Genomic DNA, 6,340 nt, shown 5'->3' with positions numbered 1-6,340 from the left:
ATCAAAATCCAAAATAAAGTGTTGTTTTGGGGGCAGGTGTTCATATTACATATTCAAATTTGAAGGAGTGCCCAAAGAAGAGAGAGATTTAATTATGTGTGGAATAAACAAATAGCATACAACTATTTATGGGCCTGATCTTTTCTATTCCCTCTAAACTTTGTGTTGTCACTGACAGCAGAGTAAAGTGACTATAAAGTGCTACCAAATCAGAAAAAAAAAGTTTTACCCAATATAGTCTTGCTTCCATTAGTGCACAAAATGCAGAGCTTTGAATCCAGGCTTTGAACTTTATTCTATTTAACTATAGGGCAATGTGGAAATGAAGACCCACCTTCCTTTCTCTCTGTCCTTGGAAGCTTTGCATACTGGCTTTGATAACCAGGTAAGATCACAAATAAAAATAGCACAGAGGCATTCAATGTAATGTAATATAACTCTTCAGCTTGAGTTAAAAAATCTCCATTTGCTAAAATATTTCTAAGGGTCACACTTTTCTAAAGTCCTTAATATTTTTTGTATTGAATCTGCATGTGCAAATGCATCCTATGATTCTTGTTCTAAGTTACCTAAGTGCGGCTTGCTTTGTCGACAGAACGGGATGTAGACTAGATGCTCTTTGTTGACAGAAGCTTTGTCGACAGTATCTGTCAACAAAGCCTCTGTCGGCAAAAGCCTGTAGTCTAGACGTACCCTTAGGGTATGTCTACACTACCACCCTAGTTCGAACTAGGGTGGTTAATGTAGGCAACCGGAGTTGCAAATGAAGCCCGGGATTTGAATTTCCCGGGCTTCATTTGCATATTGCTGGGCGCCGTCATTTTTAAATGTCCGCTAATTCGGACTCCGTGCCCGCGGCTATACGTGGCATGAACTAGGTAGTTCAGATTAGGCTTCCTATTCCGAACTACCGTTACTCCTTGTGGAACGAGGTAAGTGTAACAGTTGGTTGGTTTCCGGTATAAGGTGGTGGAAATGTGTCTGTCGTGTAATTGTACCATAGTGTCAAGGAAGTGGATCTCTTGTGTGGACTGGTTCAGGCTAAGGTTGATGCTGGGGTGGAATGGTAGGATGGAGAGAAGAGCAATCTCAGAGCATGATGCCTGGTAGAGACAATCTAGCTTGACTTTCTGCTCTCAGGCTGAGCTTCCCTAGGTTGTCAGCTAGGAAACATCTTTGTTTATAAAATCAGCATGTTCACTGTAAAAACCATGGAAAGAGAGATGTGAAAACACATGAGAATGAATAGCTTTTCAGAACAAGGTTTTCATTTTAATCATATTTTAAATTGTTCCAGAATCTTAATGAACACCGCTTATACTACATATGAGCTGTAAGGACACAAACTGTATTCATTCATCCCAAAGGCTCCAAACTTTAGGCATATGTTGTTTAGGCCCATCATGGCCTTACATTTTTCACTCTGAGATAGCCTCCCTTTTAGTCACTCATCAGAGATGGCTGTCATTTCCCTCAAGTTGTTAAATGAGCCTCAATGGATATCAAATGCTGAAAACTCAGTACAGCACTCGTGTCATAAGCATTTTTAGGAGATAATCCAAAGCAAAATAGATAGTGTTCTGCTTTTTAAGAAAACATAATATCGTATTTTGATTTGGCACTAGTGTCACTGTTCTGTAAAAGGTGCTTTTAACAGTAACATGACAGTTGAAACTAGCTATATATTCCTAGGAATAAGTCAGTCTCTTCCTCATGAAAATACTTAATGTTACACGAAGCAGTTGTGGTTTTGGAATAAAGGTCTGTAATGGGAAACCATAACCATTTAAACCAAAACAGACAATAAAAAAATTAAACATTCATCTCTTTTTTGTTTGCAGTTACTAAATCGCTAATATCCCATAGTGTTTATTCAAGAAGAGTATTAACCAAACCTAGGGAGTAGCAATAGAAACATTGAATCATCCTCTTTAAAAATGAGCAGTTCTATCCAGAATGATGGTTAAATAATTCTTATGATGACACTTTGCTAATTCAAATAAAAGCTTCCTAATAACTGGGTACTTTTGCTGAATATAACCAAGTGGTGGCAATGTTCCCAGCTTTTTTGTGAACATAGTCCACATAAACTAATTTCCTAAGTGGCTTAGGCTTTGCCAGGGTCCTAATAGAATCATGTTTGTTTGTGGTAGCTAACAGAGCTTTTCCATTGTGAGTAAACTGTAACACAATCCATACTGAAAGCAAGATTACAGTTAGATTTGGTCAACCTCTTTGTTACTAGCTCAACGAGTTTAGCTCTCTGGTCAGTTTACAAACAGACCCAAACATGAAGTTTTATTAATTTGTTCATTATTCCTTAAAAAAAAAAAATGTGAATTTTGGATTGTCAGCAAACTGTCTATTCAGTTTAGTATTAGGAATTCAGATTTGCTCTTTGAACTTTGGCAGTTCTCCTTATCACATATTGGTTACTCTTCACTGAAGGACCCTGTCCTTTTCTAGAGTACTTCTTTCTCAAATAAACTTTGTTCCATCATAAAATTATTTTTTCAATTAAACAGATCTTGTCAATGGGACTTACTGTTAGTTCTTTCCATGTACATTTTCAAAAAAACAATTCAGTTACACAAATGACATGTTCACAGATACATCTCTACCAAATTCAAGGACATGAAAACATGTCACAGACTGAAATGTGATCCATACTGTGATCCATATCTGGTCTTACCCATGAAGTCTGGCTAGTGTAGGGGAGGGGATGGGCTCGGATGTGGAAGGTTGTAACATTTTTGTCCCTTGCAGGGGCCAGCTCAGAACCATCTCTGAGGGCCTCACCCATATACAGGACACCCAGCTGTCAAAGTAGCACCTTCACCAGCAGCAGGACAGGAGTAATGGTTGAAATATGGTGACCCACCCACCCATAATAACCTTGCAACCTAATCTTGCAACACTGTGAATTTTCAGAAATACATATCTGAAATCGTTACCCCTTATGATTTTTAAAATCCCGGTGAGCATGAAATTGACCAAAATGGATGGTGAGTTTGGAAGGGCCCTACGGAGAGGGTGAAATTCACCCCTGTGTAGAGGGCCAGCACAAGATCTATGCTCCACTGAAGTCCTGTTTAAACTTTTCAGGATCAAGTGATGCGCAGGCTTTGTCCTGGTCACTGGCGTGAGTGTGAATGTAACTCATAAAGCATCGTTCAGATTACAAGTGGAAGGCCAGGCTTCTAATTGACCTAAATGTTTGTGAACAATGTTATGAACTCATGAGAGTCTTACAATACTTAGTGCTTTTCTTCTCCTAGAGAATCTTAGCTTTTATTTAGAATAAAAATGGTTACTGCACCTCTCATGACTATGGCAGAAAACTTGAAAACATGACTGTCGAAGGTTCAGAACCCAGAAAGCAAATGACAACACACCCATATTCATTACTATATGTACAATAAATCTCATGATTTTAGAGACATTCTAATGATGGGGGGGGGGGGGAGGGAAGACACATGATATTTGAAGCTATGACATCAGTAATACTGTGGATTTCCATGTTCAACCAGCTCTCTGGCAACATTTTCCTTCTGCCTTTGGGCCTCTATGTGGTCCAGAAAAATCTCCATGTGGTCCAGAATCCATGCTATGGACTAGGATGGGAAGTGATCAGACTGTAGAGAACACAGAATGTCCCCCTTCTGAGTCCACAGAACATAGTCCAAGTTAATACCAGACAGGACTGTTACTCTTTCTACATTACAGGAGTCAGTCATTGACTGACAATGGCTTTAGAAATGGGGTAATGCCAAGGGAGCTATGGTGCCAGGGAGCCAATGGGTGAAGTACTAGGAGCCAAAGCTGGTGTAGAGGTTGGAGCCTTCTCATGAAGAGAGCCCTGGCCTCTTCCACATACCCAGAGATCTGACAGGCTTACAAATGGGCTTCCCAAAAGCTTTGAAATCTACTTTAAAGATGCCATCAGCAGATGTAACTAATGGAAAGGTGAGAGGGAGGGAGAACAAGGGAAGCAGTGGCAAGTAATGTGTAGTTTTGTAGAGTATGCATGGGAATTAACAGTTTTATTAGGTCATGGGACAGACCTCCATGAGCAGAGCTTGAAAGCCCTGTTGCTTTTTACATTTTGAGCTAGACTGGGTAAAGCTCCACTATGTATACATTGTGGAATAAACCTGAATTGGCAGGTAGAATTACTACTTGGTTTAATTAATTTTTTAATGTAAATATGTCTATAGCATTGTTAATGCACCTATTATTGTGGTGGTTCTTTGGCAAATCTCTTTTCTTTAATATACCCAAACTTCTTTGATATACCGAGTAAGGGTTAATACACAAGACTAATGACTAATGATCCTAAGTTTAATTGTTATATGGAATTTATTGGTCATGGGCAGGGAGGAAGAGCACAAATATGTAAGACCTAATCAGAGCTTCAAAATCCCTCAACAGGATCTCAAAATGAATGGAGAGAGAATATGCCATGCCATGAGTTTTTCTCTGTAAAAAAACCAAGTTATTTTAATAACAAGGAATTTACTACCATAAATATCTGGTGATAACAAACATAGTGGAACTAATGGTAATAGAATGTTACACCAATACTATTCATGGTCAAAACTGTATATTTGAGAAACCACAACAATAATTGCAATAAAGATGTTGCCTCCATTTCTTTTTGGAGTCACAGTGAGAGGAATTTTAGTACCTATACATGTCAAATAAACCAGTCAGACATAACCTGGCATTGAACAAGCATCCCGATGAAGTGCTGGCAGAACACTAGAATCATGATCTGCAGCACCCGAGTTCAGATGACCAGGATTTTAAGGAGACAGTGTTCAGAACAAGTGTATTGCCAAGAAAGACTACTGCAGTTACCATGCGTGTAGAACAGAGGGCAACATACATTTCTCTTCCTGATGCCGAGCCCAAGCACCCTTAGGGTATGTCCACAGAGTCCCCTTAGCTCGAAATAAACTACACAATTTGAGCTACGCAAATTGTGTAATTTATTTCAAGCTGTCTACGCAGCACCAAATTTTGAAATTAGACCACTATTCCAACAAGTCCCTTAATCCTCATGGAACGAGGTTTGCTGAGACGTCGGAATAGCAAGCCCATAATTTCAAAAGATATTTCAAAATAACAAGTGGTGCTGTCAAGACGTGGAATATGCTATTTTGGGATCCTAAAAGGATCCCAAAATAATGCCGCAATATAGATGTAACCTTAGTGCTGATTTTTAATGGTTATATTGCAAGATTATTTTTAAAAATGTAAGGAAATAATTTAGCATACCTTCTATCTTGAGTAACTGAAGTAGAAATTTAAAAAAAAAGGTTTTTTGGGAGGGATGATTGACAAGATGATGGTAACCATGTTCCAATTCTAAAGCTGTTTCATAATCAAGATTTCATAAAAAGTAAAATTGCCTGAAGATAAAAATTAAAGTACCTTTGTCAAACATTTTACACATCAATGCACTAGAGTTGTTTTAAGGAATTAAATCAGTTTCTGGCAAATGATTCAATCTGCAAAGTAGACATTATATTAGTATGGAAATGAAATCATAAAAGTTAAATTGTTAGGTTAAAAAAATCTAATCTGTACAATCATGGATTTTGCTCTCTCCATACATTTTTCCAATCCCTTTCCAATTATTTTCTGAAGGAAATCCCTGAGGCAGTTTTGTTTTGCTATGAAACTAACATACTAATAAAAAAGACACAATACTGCAAGAACAATAGATCATTGTTTAAAGTTGTAGAATGTTGTGGATGTCATGCTATTCTAGGGTAATGAGATTTTTTTTAAGTTGTGTGTTTCTGCTGACTCATGAATATAGTATATTCAATTCTCCTTCTTTGCCTTAAATACTTTGTGCAAAGCATGAGACCACCAAATGCCTTTTTAAAAAAGCATGATGGTTCTGCAGTGCTAAAGTAACAAGAGATGGTCTAAGGTTGAAAACTTAGAGCTAAATTCAAATGTCATAAAGTATGTGGAACAGAGATAAGGTTGGTGAAGTATTATCTTTTATTAGACCAACTTCTGTTGGTGGAGGGGCAAACTTTCGATCTTCAGAGCCTCTTCCTCAGGTCTGAACAAGGTAACCAGAGCATCACGGCTAAATACAAGGTGCTGCAGATTGTTACACATCAGGAGTTCATACATATTGTAGGAGATCAATGAATTAGGCATTTAATATCTCTGCAGTAGTAAGACAAAAGAAAGTTAGGGTTCATCTAGATTACATTCCTCTTTCAACAGCAAGATGTAAATTAGGCACTTCAAAATTGCAAATTAAGCCGAGATTTGAATTTCCTGCGCTTAATTTGCATAATCATGTAATGCCACT

This window comes from Pelodiscus sinensis, chromosome 10 (genome assembly GCF_052426305.1).
Source record: "Pelodiscus sinensis isolate ZL-2025 chromosome 10, ASM5242630v1, whole genome shotgun sequence".
Taxonomy (NCBI): domain Eukaryota; kingdom Metazoa; phylum Chordata; order Testudines; family Trionychidae; genus Pelodiscus; species Pelodiscus sinensis.
This window is presented reverse-complemented; position numbering follows the sequence as displayed.